Genomic DNA, 17067 nt, shown 5'->3' on the forward strand with positions numbered 1-17067 from the left:
GCACACCAGTTCAAACTAGCTGGCAGACTCTGAAGCAGCCAAGTAACAAACTTTAAATGCACGTAACTGGTTTCAACTCAATTAAATAATATCAATACTGTTTAAAAGATAAAAAGGGACTTTGATACGTAAAATAATTTTGGAAATAAAAGGATAAGTTATGTCACATTTATTATTTCATTCAGTTCCGGTGCAGCTGTCAAGGTTAGGCGACAGGAATGGGGCCCAGAGGTCTTGAGAGATCGGTTAGAGCGTCTATCAGACTAAAGGCTAAGTCCTTCAGAGGACGATACACCTGAGATAGGACACAGGCTGGCCTCAGAGCTGCTGTCAGACAAAGCTCTGTCTTTAGAACGAGTCAACATGTACATGGTTAGCGAGGTGGTGAGACCCTCTTATATATGATTGGCTACCTTAAAAGGAGTAGTTACGACAGCAGCACCTGTTTGTAGATTAAGAGATTTTTAACCAGACACACTCAAAGCAACACAACAAAAAAAGGGTTTGCGATGTGAAAAATGGCAATGTGCACTGAGCTTTTCACCCAGTTGGCAGCTGTTGCAAACATCTTTGAGAAAAAACACCGCTGCATACACTGAAGTGGCTCTGTGGAGCTGAGCTGACTGAGGGTCGATGGAGTAAAACGTGTGCAGCATATGTAGAAAGAATGTAAGTGCTCCATGAGAGGAGAAAGAGCAGAGGGAGAGGTCTGAATATTGTGGAGCAGTAAGTTTTTTTCCAGAGGAGGCGGTGCGCCTCCTGCAGGGTCGGGCGTGGCCAGTTGGACCGTGGTCTGGTATGCTAGGTGAGGCAGGGAGGGTTGAGGCGGGGCAGGGCTGGTGAGGATGGAGAAGAGAGAGGACGAGCAGAGGGTCAGTGGGTTTGTTTGGCAGCTCCTCACTTTATTCTTCGTCCACAAATCATCTCCTGCTATGGGCGTGGCCTCACCTCACAGCGCTCTCACACAAACGCAACCTTGTTACTGTGCTTCAGTTTAATACTTTTTAAGTCACACAGCAGAGGAGGAGGATGATTTGGAGGAGATAAGAGAGAGGTGGTGGAAGAGGAGAACAGTAAACTACATGAGAAATGGCTACAGTCAGTGAAACGTTTGGCTAGGGCATCAAGCAGGCAGAGCGGTGTGTGTGTCTGAATGTATGTGTGTGTGTCTGCGTGTGTGTGTGTGTGTGTGTGTGTGTGTGTGTGTGTGTGTGTGTGTGTGTGTGTGTGTGTGTGTGTGTGTGTGTGTGTGTGTGTTTGTGGCATAAACCCAGCAGAATAACTACAGGGAGTCTGAACATTGTGGAGCTGCCAGCAGAGCACTGCGGGTTCATAAAAATAAACAGCTGTGAGGTGTGTGTGTGTCTGCACGTGTGTTTTCTTGCATATATATGTTTTCTTATATATATATATATATAATGTGTGTGTGTGTGTGTGTGTGTGTGTGTGTGTGTGTGTTAAAGTCAAAGTGTTAGAAACAATGTGTTCTTGAGTCTTTTCATCAAACTAAAGGAGGAGAGCCAGCAGAGCACTTTAGGCTTCAGATGGAGAGTGATGAGAATAGAGCTGTAATTACTCCTGAATCCTCTCACAGTGTGTGTGTGTGTGTGTGTGTGTGTGTGTGTGTGTGTGTGTGTGTGTGTGTGTGTGTGTGTGTGTGTCTCCTTCATCTCAAGAACAAACTCTGAGTCACATCCCAAATCTTAACACACACTCTGATGTCACGTGTAGCAGTCGCCCGCATGCCAACACAGTTAAAGACCAGACTGAACGTTTCTCCTCTCTCTGTTCATTCAGTGTTTTTAGTTCATGTGTAATTTATGTATTTTATATTTACAGATCTTAATTTCTCTGTGTTCTCCTCCCTGCTACACTTAGAAATGTGGAACCAAAGCAGTTTTTGCCTCATCAACACTTCTTGTCATTTGACGTATTCACAGTAGCAAAGAGTGATAAAGAATATACTAGTGAGCAGAGAAGAGCAAGAAGCAGCTTCATTATGTGCTTGAAGACTGATATAAGTCATCACTTGAGCCCAATATATTGTGAGAGATTTCCCTGCATATTTGGTTGAGTTCTCACATCAGCTCACCCTTTCTTAATGCAGAAAATGTACCAGGAGGCTGGCAGGAAAAAGTCTGAGTAAGGTTGGCATGAAAACCCTGTCAGTTTGTTTTCAGACATGCAGATCAGCCTGAACATTTAGAAAAATTTTCTTGACTTTTGCCCAGGTGTGAAAACACAATGCGTGGGCATCTGCTGGTTTCTAGCTGCTAAATGCTTACTTTAATTTGTTTTATGAGCTGAAGATACTTAAAAATATTTAAACTGACTTTTTAAGGTATTTCACACACACTCAAACACATACATACACATGGACTGTGTTAACTCCAGGCTTGTGTTCAGAAGGTCGAGTTCAAGAAAGAAATCTGCTTCTTGTCCTTTTATGACCCCTACACACACACACACACACACACACACACACACACACACACACACACACGCTGGTACCCTGGATATATCAGAGACAGTTGGCGTTTTTTTGCAGCACTTAGTGACCCTGTATCTCCTTACCATAACAACAACCAATCATCTGACGGCTCATGACTTCTGACCCCTGAACAGGGGCTGGGAGGGTGGAGGGGGGGATGATGGGATGTGGAGTGTGGGGTCGGATGGTCCATGATCCTCAGAGTTTAAAGGCTCAGTTTGCCTCGAGGCAGAGAGACCTCAGCTAAATCTGAAAAACTCCCTGTAGACGTTCCGAGGGGAGGGAGGAGGGGTGGGGGGGAGGCAGGCTGCTGGCTGTTCATCGATACACTACATGAGGCGACTACATGGACGACTGTCTTTCATTACAGACATGGACAGATGAACCTCCCTCAGGGATCTCCCCTCCTGCACTCACCCATCTCTGCTCCTCACCCCTCTCCTTCTCATCTTCCCCCCTATCTGAAACACACCCATCCACTCACTCTCTCTCTCTCTCTCTCTCTCTCTCTCCTCACTCACACTCTCTCTTTCCTCTCACTTTTAACCTCCTTCAGCCTTTGTAGCCTGTTCAGACTTTGAAAATCCTAAAAGAAAATTGACTTTAAACTTCTCTGAGCTGTAAAGTACTCTGTTAAAAACTTGTATTGACCGTTCAAGATAAACACAAGATAGTTGTGCCTTTGTTGAACATGACCTAGGTTAAGGTCTTTGCACACTGAATAAAAAATTTGTCTGAAAATGCTGCACGTTTAAACAGAAAAATAATCTCATGTTGTGTCAATCATGTTTGCATCCTGAATCCGAAACTTTCTTCCATCATTATTTTTTTGGGACAGGTTCGATTTTCTGCATCCTTCTCAGTGTGTGCGTGTGTATGTAGTGTCAATACCTCAAACATATTTCCAGCCACTGTTCACGATCAATTTCTTCAAGTGAATTGGTGTGCTTCTGTGTTGTTCCAGTATAGCTTGCAGAGTGTCAAACTGGAACATTGAAATCCTGAAATACAACAGTAAGTAATCAGGATAATTCTCTTGAGTTGTTTTCAGGAGTGGATGGACCCAGTGTTTTATTTTTTTCAAGGAGTGAAAGAACCACTAAATCATCTTCACTGCTTGATGAGTAGGAGACATTTTTTATCATACTGTGAATTTTTCGCAATTATTGGAAAAATAAACATATCGGACTCGGTGTGCAAGGTTTCTTTGCATAACATTTTTTACAGATCCAAAAAATGCATCAGAAATAAACAGACTCAGTATGCAAAGGCCTTTACTCCTTTACAATATGTTCATCTTCCTCAGATCTGTCAATCAATCACTGCTCTGGCTCCTCTGAAACTTTTCTACAATCTGAAGATGTAAAAATTTGTCTCTGTCCCCTCCAGTAATATAAAACTCAATAAAAACTTTTCAGTTGGACCAGTTCACATAAAATCATCCTTATTTTATTACTGATGTACTCAAGGGCACACACACACACACACACACACACACACACACACACACACACACACACACATATAACATATATAACATAATATCAGTTGGAGGAAATGTTAATTAGCCGCTTAACAGCAGTGGATTACAGTAATTTGTTGATGGGAAAATGTAGCATCAGTGTGTGTGTGTGTGTGTGTGTGTGTGTGTGTGTGTGTGTGTGTGTGTGTGTGTGCGTGTGTGTGTGTGTGTGTGTGTGTGTGTGTGTGTGTGTGTGTGTGTGTGTGTGTGTGTGTGTGTGTGTGTGTGTGTGTTTGTGTGTGTGCGTGTGTGTGTGCGTGTGTGCGTGCGTGTGTGTGTGTCTGTGGGGAAAACGTTGATTGGTTTCAGCAGTAAACTCCTGACTCAGTACTTTACAGAACAGAACCACTAAGTGGAATGAAGAAGTGTTTCTCCATCTGGGTGTGTCCGTTGGTGTGTGTGTATCCATTTTTATATTCCCATTACGCAGCTCTAAAGCTTAGAACCATAAACACAAGTTTCACCATGTAACTCTGTTGTTTTCTGTAATATGCAAACAGATGTGAGCATCTGTTCTGACAAAAAAGTGAAGCTATATATTTCAGGAGACACAATTTTATACAAAAGAAAAGATCCACAGCACAAGTCCATATCTTGCAACAAGATTGTTAAAAGTTATGCAAATGTTGATGACAGATTTTTGCCCCTCCTTACATCTTAATGTGCATCGGAAATTTTCAAACTGAACTCCTTTTAAAAAATGCATTTTAAAGTTGTTTTCTTGTCTTCTCGCAGACAGACCTGACTTTAGGCTTTAGAATTTAGATGTTCAACAAATCATCATCCTGATGTAGTTCAGCATCCTTTCAGCCTGTTTATTGTCATTAAATCTCAGTCAAACTGAGCATAGCGTTAGTTCAGGCAGGCCAGGGAGTCCCGCTCTGCTCAATTTGACTGAATGGCAAAACGCTCTGCTATCATGCCAGTGTTTTGGTCAACAGCTGATCTCATGCAAGCCCTCATCAGTTGATGGCCAGCCATTCAAAGCATCCTATTGGTTAATCTCTCTCATACCGCCTTATTTATGCTGCTCTAGCCTGCATACTCTTTGCTGCTCCCTCTGTCAATCGCCGTACACGATGAGGATCCATGGCAGATTGACTGTGTCATATGCACACAAAAAAGGAGAAGAATGGCAGAAGGAGCCATTCGTGAAGTGAGCCCCGCTTCCATCTGCTTTAGCTCTCTTTTGGCAAGAACACCACTGCTAAAAGGAATTACCATACCAACAACTCTGCTACCGACCCAATCTGCCGTCCAAAAGGGCTTGTGTACCGGCCCAAGGACAAGCTCCAGCTCCATCGATCCTGAAAAGAATCCAGTCCTGTCTACGTTAGCCATCCAGTTACTGATCACCAGCATGAACTTCTGAACCCAGGCCATCGAGTACGCTCCATCTTCCGCCTCCGCCACAAGCCTGTCGCAGATCCCTGAGGTCAATCCGGCAAGCACAGATGACATCATAATCCAGCGGAGAACTCTGGGATCTGCAGTCCCAATCACAGGTCCCATTCTTCCCCCCTGCTGCTGCAATCCTGCTCTGCTCTGAGTTAAGTGATAGGCGTATTGTTGATTGTGGAGATGTGTCAGTGATCTGGTAGCAGGTAGCAGTCCCTGACTTGTAAAAACTCTATGCTAATGCTTGCTGAATTTAATGTTGCTTTTAGTGTGTTCAGTGATGTGTTATGCGAAGGCTGTTCATCCCGCACAGCTGAACTGGACACTTATATAACCATTATTTCTGATCTAGCCATTTCTCATGGAGGAACCCTTTTTAACAAATATGTACCTTCAAAGGTTCAACCAGAGACTGGTTTGGTCTGTTGTTGATTTGGCTCTCATAAGTAGGCACTTCACAGGACATCAGACTCTGTCTTGGGCAATATGTGGCTCCTTCTCTCATACCTCCAATCTGTGCCCCTAAAAACTGTGGTTGCTAGTCATCCACCCAGGCCTTGCCCCCAACCTGAAGAGACTAAGCTGTGGAAACGCCATCCAAAATCTGTGCGCCTGAGATGCATTCACCTTGCAAAAGAAGACAGAATAACCCCAATCAACATCCCCTGAGCTGGGAAAAACTCTCAAAAAAGGATTCTAACCATTGTTTTGTAAATAACTTAATAACAGGTCTGGTTAAAGGGTTCTTAGCTGTTCTGACATGGTTGCCAAAAGAGTCATTAGTTTCCAACAATTTATAATCTGCCTTAATAGAGCCTGAGATAGCTGATGCCTTGCTGGTGAAAGAAGTTAAGAAAGGAGATTGGTCCATTTGCTTTATCACCCTTTTACTATCAATCTTATAGGTATACTGTAGCTACCTGCAAATACTCCTAACAAAAAATGCCTTATCATTGACATATCTGCTACTCATAATGATAGAGCCGAAGCATTAACAGTCTAATTCCTTTGGCCCCCCTTTCCTTGTGCTATGCTTCCGATGATGATACCATTAAGTTCATTAAGACAGCTGGAAAAGAAACATGGCTGATAATACAGCTGCTTTCAAAGTGATTCCTTTTCATCCTTCTCAGTAGCATATTCACTTTTGGTTGACACAGTCAAATGAGTTTATAGGCATTATCTTAGACAGCAACCTCATTACAGTATCCCTGCCTGTCGTGAAATTCAAACACATCCGAGAAATTATGAATTTTGAAAGTGCAAGAAGCAGCAGGCAAGTCAAAAATGAATGAATGCATTTTGCTTTGCATGTTATTCCAAGGTAAGGTACACCAAATATGAGTATTTGCAAATACAGTATTTTTCTTTACAAAGTGGTCCTGTTTACTGTCATTAATCTCAGGCAAACATTTTTATTTGGGGTTCCTAGCGCTGTAGTCAGACAGATTGCAGCAACTTTAGTGTGACTTTTTAGATACAGTGAAACTGTCTCTCAGAGTGGAGTTAGATAGACAGGAGCTCCACAGCTGAAACAGAATGCCATCAGAGAAATCCTGGTACAGTCTGTGTGTCTGTGGCTGGGGGGGGGTGGGTTGAATTCACCCACAGCAACAGCTGTCCGAATAATGCCCACCAACCCGCTGGCTCCAAGTCCCCATACAGGGCTAACTGAATACAAGAGAGGGATTAAGCACCTGGACTTCACACAGAGCCGCCTGTCAGCTAACACATGAGACAAATGTCAACACCTGGATAAGTGAGGGGGGAAGGAGAGGGGAGAGCAACAAAATGAGGACAAACTACACAGAGGCAGAGAGGAGAGGTACAGTAAGGAGGTCCAATCCTATCCAATCCAATTCCTAAGGGAAGGTCAGTGCATTAGGACTCGTGGTATACCTACAGCCTCTTTTCTACCAAGCAGTCCAGTTTGGTTCAATACAGTTTCGTACAGTTTTGTACAGTAAACCCTGATCTTGACTGTGTTTCTACAGACATCCGCACCCTAACTTGGTAAGCAGAGTGTACGTAAAGTGACATCGCAGCAGCACAACACAGACTGACAATAAATTTAACAGAAAGAAGTAAACATAGAAAACAAAGAGCAACAATGAAGGACATCTGAGGTCTGCAACTCTGAGGTCTTCCATGGGGCAGTGCTTTGTGCTGACATTAGATGTTTACAAAACAAAAACAGCCTTGAAATTACTCTCTGGAAATCCACGGAATATTTCAACGTGGCACATTTCATGTTTTTCCTTTATATGGGAAGTGAAGATTCTTTCAACTAATCAACGGACTGCAGTTTGTCTAGCTCCAGCCTTTAGGCTCAGATCAGTAAGTATGTAACCCCAATAGAAGGACAAACGTGTGGGACGGTATGGCTCGATTATTTTGGTAAAAAAATATTTTTGATATACTGTAAAAGATTCCGATTCATTTATTTGTTGGAAATGCCAACAAATGCATACATCACCGAACAGAAATGAACCAAACTGCTTGGGGTCTTCAGTTATCAGGCCCCTCTCCTGTGGAATCATCTACCAGTCAGGGTCCTGGTCCAGAGAGCCGGCATCTGTCTTTGCTCTGAAGTGTGCACAGTATGGGAAAGAGGCTAAATTCTGTCTGACTCTAAAATTAATATATTGGTTTTAAGATTGGCCCAAAAAAACAGGCTGAACTGTTTCAGTGTGTAGCCAGCTTTAGATACAAACACACACTGAAAGTATAAATATTTGAATAAAGGAGTGTGCAGTAAAGCGTGCTGGGGCATTTTTCTGCACATTGGTATGTTCTCTCAGTCTGAACAAGCAGTAGTAGAACAGAAACATTATTTATGGTCTTGTTTTTAGTATCTTGCTGCTAGGTTGCTTAATTGCCGATGTTTCCTTCCCTTTATGTCAGCGTGTGAGACAGAACTATAACGTGTCAGTCAGACGTTTAATATGAATGTGCATGAATGTCTCTGCACAGAAACAACAGAGAGAGCACTGGGAAGAACAGGAAACTGCAGATATGTGTGCTTTAAACAGATCTGAGTGTAAGACCTGATCTGAACATTTCCTCTTTGTTCTGCAGAGTGAACACCAGAAACTGTCTGCATACCTGACTCTAACTGCATGTGTGTGTGTCTGATAAACAGGAGAACAGAGACATGCTGAGGGTCTCTGAATGTGAATGTGTGTGAGGATGACTGTCTTTCTCTCTCTTTTTCTGTCCTCCTGCACAGAGAAGACACCTCTGCATGTTCACTATGAGTTAGTTAAAGATATGACCAGAGAACGATGAACATAAAACATCTGCACTGAAACATCTGCTGCCTGAAGAGAGGAGGATACAGTGAGGGCGGACACAGAGGAGACACAACGGAGACACTGAAGTAACGCGAGAAGGATAGAAGGAAAACAAAGAGGGAGGAACAGAGAGCTGCAGAAATGAACTGATATTCATCTATAAATCTGCACAGAGAGATAAGACTTTAACTCTCTGCACATTTCTGTCCTTATCTCAGAGTCCAGCAGTGCAGGGTGGGCGACCAAGAGGAGGAGAGAGCCAACATGGTCGCATAAAAACACACACTGTACACACACAGATGAGAATGAGAACTGAGATCAGGAGCATACTCACACACTATAAGCTTTTCATATAAAGCAGCTCAGTTTTAAAACAAGGACAATAAATACAGATGAAAGTAGACAGAAGGGACGTGAAAACAAAGGAGGTTAAAAAGGAAATGTTCAAAAAAAGGGGCAAGGGTTTGGGAGTAAACAAATAACATAAGATAAAGATGAAAACTATTTCCACTCGCTCTAAATAAAGTTCAACATAAAATGTTCGGAGTTGTGGGGGCTGGAGCCGATCCCAGCTGTTAGTGGGGGCGAGAAGTGAGGTTACACCTGAACATGTCACCTATCAGTCACAGGGTTGACATTTAAAGACAGGCAAACACTCTTTGGGTGCAGCTTTTAGATCCTTTTTGTGAACTTTGTGTCAGCGCTAACCACTGCACCACCCAATTGGGAAATAAAAACACCTCATAATAGCAATTAAGTAGACTGAAGCATGATTGTCCCCCCATTCACTCTACTCAAGGCCAAACCACCATACGCGTAGTGCTGTCGACACGCGAAACGTAACTGTGTGTGTGTGTGTTTCAGGCTGACCACCGTCATCAGAGGAAACAGCTGCATGGACCTGGGAGGTTTGAAGGGGGCAGGGCCTTTTGATAACCTCCAACTTCTCAGACGGAAAGTTTGGAGCGAAGTTCAGGAAATGGCTCTTGGAGCGGCAGGAAGGTAAACACAGCATCAGGTGCAAAGAGAGTCTCACACACGTGTGCGCGCACACACACACACACACACACACACACACACACACACACACACACACACTCGTGTTTATATCTGTTGTGTTCTTTATTAGACTCAAATGCAACTTGTTCAGCATGTTTGTGCATCACAGCTGCTTCATAGCATGTTGTGATTAATACGAGCTACTGTTACACCTGAACACACACACACACACACACACTCATCAATCCATCCGTCAGCAGTCCATCAAACCTGAGTTCTGTTTGTTCTCTATAAAAACTTAACCTCAGGCTGCAAAAAGGAGGAGGAGGAGTTGCAGAGAGGAGGTGCAGAGCGACCTTCTGCTGAGTTGACAGAAAATGCACAGGTGTTTCCTTAGGTGACATGAACACTCCTAAGTGTTAGCAGACAGACTAAAGCCTTTCAGGCATGCACTTCTAAAAGTTTCTAGAAAATGTAAAGACGGGTCGATCTTCCTGACTTTCCTGTTCACACTGCAACCTCCCTCCCTGTGCGAGTGGAAGGGGCAGGGTCTCAAGAGGCAAGAGGTGACTTTAAAAAGGACTAAGTGGAGAGGTGGAAAGAGCAACAAGCGCTTTAATGGCAGGTTTTTGCCTGAAAGTTGATGCAGAGTGGTTAAAATCAACCTTAAATTATGTTGTTTTCCGCAGTATTAAGAAAAGGTGATAATAAATCACAATAATCAGCATCAGCCAGTTTTCATGATTAATTGATATCTATGTTCACAACACATCAATTCAAGTAAAGTAGACTAATAAACTAAGCAAGAGTCCATCCATCCATTCCCTCTCTCTTATCCACAGCCATGTCACCATGGCAGCAGAATCAGGCCACGTTTACACGACAACAACAGTGGTTTAGGTGCCTTAAAACGTAAAGTTTTGAAAGTGCCAAAGTGCAAACTTTTGAAACAGCTCTGTCCCCTTCGTTGTGTTAACTGGGAAATGTAGTTCCTCTGAAAATGGAGATTTTTCGCACATGCTGATTACAGTTCCAGTCAAACACGATTGTGTTGGTGGGCTACAACAACAATGGTGAGGACCTGAGTTTTGTTTGTGAATATGTCGACTGTCATCAAATTCAAAAACAACTGTCCTTCAAAAATTGAAAGATAAAACTGATAAAAACATGAAGGTGGCAACTGTGTGTGTGTGTGTGTGTGTGTGTGTGTGTGTGTGTGTGTGTGTGTGTGTGCGTGTGCGTGTGCGTGTGTGTGTGTGTGTGTGTGTGTGTGTGTGTTTGCGTGCGATGTGATGAGATGTGAGGCGTCTACAAGGCACAAAACTCTGCAATCTGTAAATTTCATGTCCTGGTTGTCAGAGAGAGATGCTGCCGTCTCTGAGGTCACACTGGTTTCACTTCTCTGCTGTTAAAATACACACACACACGCACGCACACACACACACACACACACACACACACACACACACACACACACACACACACACACACACACACACACACACATATGTCCCATCATGAAACCATTTCTTGTGCACACAAAATACATACACACACTGAAGGCGGTGTACATCAAAGCATACAATGGAAACCTCCTCTTCTCTGACGTCACACACCCACAGATAACCGAGAGAGAGAGAGAGAGAGAGTGTGTCATCCTCGAATCTGCATACAAACCAAATGATGAAGAGCAGACAAGCAGAAACTAAAGAGATATTTCAGACCTAAGTGACGATGAGAGACACATTCAGACTCAATATAAAGACTAACAGTCACAGAGGGGATAACACACAGCTGTGTTATCATAGCCCCAAACCCGGCCTGTCCCACACAAACACACATAATCGGTGATTGGTAATTAGTGCCTGTTAGCTGGCTCATTTACGACCATTACTCCTGAACGTTTCCTCTCTGTCTCTCTGAATGTTTGTCAGTCTGCAAATGTCACTCACACTCGACTGTTTGACAGACACCTTAAATTAAATCATTAAAGTTAATTTATCAATCAGGTGCATTCACTCAGCTCTCCCACCTTCAATCTAATCACTAATGAGAGCTGAGATGTCCTGACAAACCTAAACGCACCGTTTATTTTTAACAGCTGCACGTTTAACGTTTGAACCTGAACTCTTAGAGGAAACAGAGAGCGTTAAAGAGCGGCTCGGAGCTCATCAGAAAGCATTTCTCTGTTAAAGAGACGTTGAAAATAGTTAAAAGTGAACGTTTTTCTCATTAAATGTTAAGACCAGATTTCACTGAGAAATCTGCGTCCATAACAAGTTTATCACACAAATTTCAGTCACACCCAATTTTCTGCAGCTCTTTAAACCACATCTCAGTCACCAATAAAAGCTCAGTGGATGAAGTTTGATTCATGTAAGTCTACCACTTATCACCTTCAGCGACTGAATTGTCTCTGAATATCCCTCCTGTTAGGAATGAGTCACCTACATCAGCAGCTTGGTGTCTTTCTTTTTCATGGCCAGAGCTGCACAGACTAAGTACCTGCACACACTCCGTCTTATTTCTTATTCTGTTGGGAATGTTTGAACCTGCTTTCTTAGCGATGTCTCTGAGCCTTCTTGTAATGTCCTTTATTTATGAATTTGTATGTGTTGGAATAACAGCTTTGCAATGAGCATCTAAAAAATGATTTCAAATAAATGCTGTTAATAGATCATTTCTGTCCTCTTTGTAACTCTTAAGTGAAGTTATTAATGAAGTTATTGGGGGGGGTGGGGGCGCAGGAGGTGGGACATGATGTAAGAAGAACGACCCGTTAGTGGCAGAAGAAACAATCGAGTCTGAAGCTAAAGTGAGAATATTTGCCGTTAAGAAAAAACAGAAAAAACTGTCACCAAAAAAAATATGAAAACATTGTTTTATATGTCTTCCTATTTGTGCAGCCAGTCTACATGGCACTACTTGAATTATGTCTTCTTTTCATTGAGACCATACACCAGGAATGTGTATAAATGGAAATTTGTTTTGCTCAAAAGTCAAATTAAATAGTTTAGGAATCAAAATTTTACAGGAAATACTGTTCCTGTAAAATTTGCCTAAAACTCCTGAAAATGGAAGACAAAAACATAAAAACACTCCTAACTGCCCAGGAACAGCTGGAACCGAAAACTGTGATCAAAAGATGTTACCTATTGAACCGTGGGCTAACTGTATTGTTGCATCCTTAATGTCAATGTCACATGTAATTGAACAGAACCACAATAATAACAAAAGAGCGATGAACATACTGGAGAACAGAAAATATAATGCATCAGCTTAATTACGTGCACAAAAACAATGTGCATTTAGTCTATGGTTGGCCACCGATCACAGAATACAAACGTAATCATTACCTTCCCGATTTCTGGTGGTGGATTTTCCTGAATATATCCTGCCGCATTCTCACATCAGCTCACCCTGACTTCATTCAGAAAATTGACTGGGAAGTTGGCAGGAGAAAGCTCCAGAAAGTTTCGAGTGGGGAGGGTGGTGATTCCCTGCCATCAGTGCAGACGGTCTGCACCCGATATGATCTCTATGATCTCTGTGATTAAACTGCTGCATGTTCTTCTCCTCACATATGCACTCTTGAAAATATCTAGATCAATTCAGGACTGCCACTGAAATTTTCCTGACCTGGCTTTTCACACGTGCACACCACAGTGCCTAACCCTTGCCAGCGGCACACCTCCAACCCCCCTCCAATATCGCTGTTACAATTACTCACATTTTAAAGCATGCATTACTCGTTATTTCATGTGAAACCGCCGACAACAACACCAGATGAAGGTTTATTGACATCGATTCGGGCGGGGTAGGTTACGCCAATGTCAGCACAGTAGTATCCTTGGAGAAAGAACGTCGTGCACAGCGAACACAGGCAGGTTCTCATTCAGGCCTTGAGCTTTCTGTCTCAGAAATAACAACATTATTTTCCTCTTCTTGAGTCTGTTGCCTTCAGAGATCTAATTGGTAAAAAACTAAATATTGAAAATGACTACAGTGATATTTGAAATGTGTGAGTTGTGTGAATTCTGCCACAGCAACACTAAATAACGTTAACATTAATATTAGTATTTAAGCAAACAAATTAGTGCTTAAGTTACTTTACCAAGTAACTAGTAACTTTTATGATGCAGTAACTCAACTCCTAATTACTAATATTCAGTAACATGCCCAACACTGCCAATCAGAGCAGCAGTAGACAAACAACCCCCATGTTCTGCAAAGTAAAATCTCTGCATTTACAGATGGAGTTTGGTGGCTCTGAGCTGATAACGTGTTTCTGCTTTATAAGGACTTTTTACACTTTTACTCTTTACTCTTTAAATAAGATCATTTTCTTCAGGGGTTTTGTGACTGCTGACTGAAGCAACCTGCTTGTCAGATCAGACTAAGTAAAGTCATAAAACTCTTCTGTTTCCTTTAGATATGAAAATAGATACTGTACATATGTTTTAAACCATTTAACCATCAATACTGGTACAGCCCACACATCCTTTAAGTAGGGATGGATGTTAAAGGAAGAATGTGCAACTTTTTGATCCAGTATGTCGCCCTTGAGCATCAGTATGAAACCAAAACAAACTGCTGTTTGGCGACATCTCCGCTATTCTGAAGCCTCCGCTTTCCTCCACTCCTCCACATTCACACAAAGGAGTTATCAATTCGAATGCACCATAATTAAAGGGATACTTCACTCATTTGTCAGGAATTTCCAAGATGCCAATTCCTTCTGGAAGAAATCTTGGAATCAGTTGAGGAAACAGCCGTATGTGTTGTAGTAAATATGTCTGTAAATAGAGCACCCTAGCTTCAGTGGGAGTGGCCTGCAGTGCTGTGCATTCTGGGAGTTGGTGTCTTTCATCCACATGAGCCAAAAAGACACTTTCTGCCTTTTCTCGGTCAAGAAGGCACCAACTTCAAAATTTATTGACCCAATGTCAATACAGATTCATGTTTCAAAGGGTGAAGTATCTCTTTAAGCACCATTAAGCACAAGTGGCGGACAAAATCATCCTTTCCTCGAGCTGCAATTTTCTGCATCCTGCATTATTGTGTTAGCAGGCTAATGTTAGCACTCTTTGGTTAACTCACTTAATATTGCACCTAAATTGACACGAAATGACTGTTTTCTAAAAATGCTTATGTGACATCCAAATAAGCAGCTTATATCAAAACAGCTTTATACTCAAGGCCGTCCTTTACTTGTAAACATGATATAAACACAGTCTGACAACAGTAAAGCTATCGTGACTGGCACTTCTTACTCATTGTAGACAGTCATGGCTCAGAGAGACATTTACAGACGATATATTTGATTTCTGCTGTATTTATGTGTAAAACGTTGAACATTATTCCTTTAAACAATGTATAGAGGACGCAATCCCTCACAGTCCTTAACTTCTGCATCTCTGTAGTCCAGCTGACGTTCAGTTCCTGTCCGATCTCTGCCCAGCTGTTTTGTTGTAGTTGTATTTTAAGTTGTAGTTGTCTGTCCCTGTAAGATCATATATAACTTTCTGGTTCCTATCCAACTCAGACCATCTTTACTCAAAATTTAAAACAATTTCCAAAGTATTCTTCTTCAGAATCAGAATCAGAATCGGGTTTTATCATTTATTAAGTACATTTCCACATACAAGGAATTTGACTTGGTGTATTGGTGCTAAACGATTAACAAGGAAATAACGCAGAACTAGCAACAACTTAAATAATACAGTATAAGAAGCTATTACAATATATGAAATATAATTTAAAAATGTAAAATGTAAAATGTAAAATGTAAAATATAAAATATAAAAAATAAAAAATAAAAAACACAAAATGTACAAAAGGTGCAATGTAGGAGCTGTGCAGTGGACTATGAGAAAAAAATCAGCTCCAGTTATTTCTGGGGGCATTGCAACCTTTGGTCTGTATCCGTAAGCTTCCAGAGAACGTGGTGAGATACAGAAGAAATGAATGCAGAGAATGGACAGAAGACTGCGTCTGTAGTAGAGCATAAATGAGCCTCTAATCGTACCAGTGTCCTCAGACTCCCACAGAACAAACAGTTGTTCATCAGGTCTGATCCAAACCCTCTTCATGTATTACTACCTGACCTTCAGCACCTCAGAAATGTTCTGAAGTAGCCAAAACACACAGACATACAGTCCGCTGAGCCGCTCTGTCTTTACTCAAACACACACACACAGTCAGAATGTAGGATAAGAGCTGTGGCCCTTCACCTTAACAGAGAGAGACTGGCTGTAGAGAGCAGAGTCTGAACTCTCCATCCCTCTGTGTGTTTATGAGCAGCAGAGTTTCGACTGAAACGTTTCTGTTCCTCTCTGACAAACCAGTCTGACTACACACACACAAACACACACACACACACACACTTATAGCAGAGAGGTGATTTCTCACGACCAGAGCTGCTCTGAGTAAATACAGATTAATGATTGGCTGAGAGGATGGAAGTGCATTCCACAGAATTAGCCACTGATTGCAGCACTTCTCTCTCATGCACGCACGCACGCACACACTCACACTCACAGTCACACTCACGCACACGCACACGCACACGCACACGCACACGCACACACTCACACTCACACTCACACACACACACACACACACACACATTGCAGGATTCTTGCATCTGGACTCTGTGAGAAATCAGAGAGAGAAGCTGCACACACTGATCCTCAGAGATTCACAGTTTTAACACTGATGTAAGTTTGTATTAAAGTCATAAACTTGCAGCACGTCATAATAAAAGACAATAATGGAACATTAGACAAATACTGAATCACACTTTATATCAGCTCTGAGCATTAACAGTTCCAACCCAAGATTAATCTCTGTAGTTTCACATATTATCTGGTAATCTTTTGGTCTGTAGGTGTCAAAATATTTTTATTTTTATTTTTGTTTTTCTAAGAAAAACAGTCAAATCCACAAATTAAAGAAGTCTGAACTTGTAGAAAGAGACGGCTGTTAAATTTATTAAGATTGATCGATCAATTAGTCGTTATAGTTAGTTGGGATGTAAGGTGATGAATTGAATGTATTTGACTGAATCAACAGTGTGTTTAAACTTTAAAATCATGTTGTTGATAATGAATCTATTTATCTTTGTTAAATTCAGACAAAACAAAGTGAACAAAATATGAACACATTACATTAGAATGGCAGTATTTATGTTAAGTGGAGCCTGCATCAGAGCGAATGTTTCTCAACCTCTGTTTCTACTGTTCTCAAGTTCATTCTACCAGCAGACAAAGAGCCCATTTATCTACAGGGAGGGGGTAGGGGGAGGGGGCAGGGGGCAGGGGGGAGGCAGAGGGGGAGAGGACTGAGAGCCAGCTGGGGGAGGA

General features: G+C 42.0%; 1 protein-coding gene across 1 annotated transcript in view; it reads right to left on the bottom strand.

The window, feature by feature from the left end:
- The window catches only part of LOC132959217 (flavin-containing monooxygenase 5-like), a 95165-nt gene that overhangs the window by 77801 nt on the left and 297 nt on the right, over positions 1–17067 (bottom strand). The gene's annotated exons all lie outside the window — the stretch shown is intronic.

This window comes from Labrus mixtus, chromosome 3 (genome assembly GCF_963584025.1).
Source record: "Labrus mixtus chromosome 3, fLabMix1.1, whole genome shotgun sequence".
In the NCBI taxonomy this organism is placed as follows: Eukaryota; Metazoa; Chordata; class Actinopteri; order Labriformes; family Labridae; genus Labrus; species Labrus mixtus.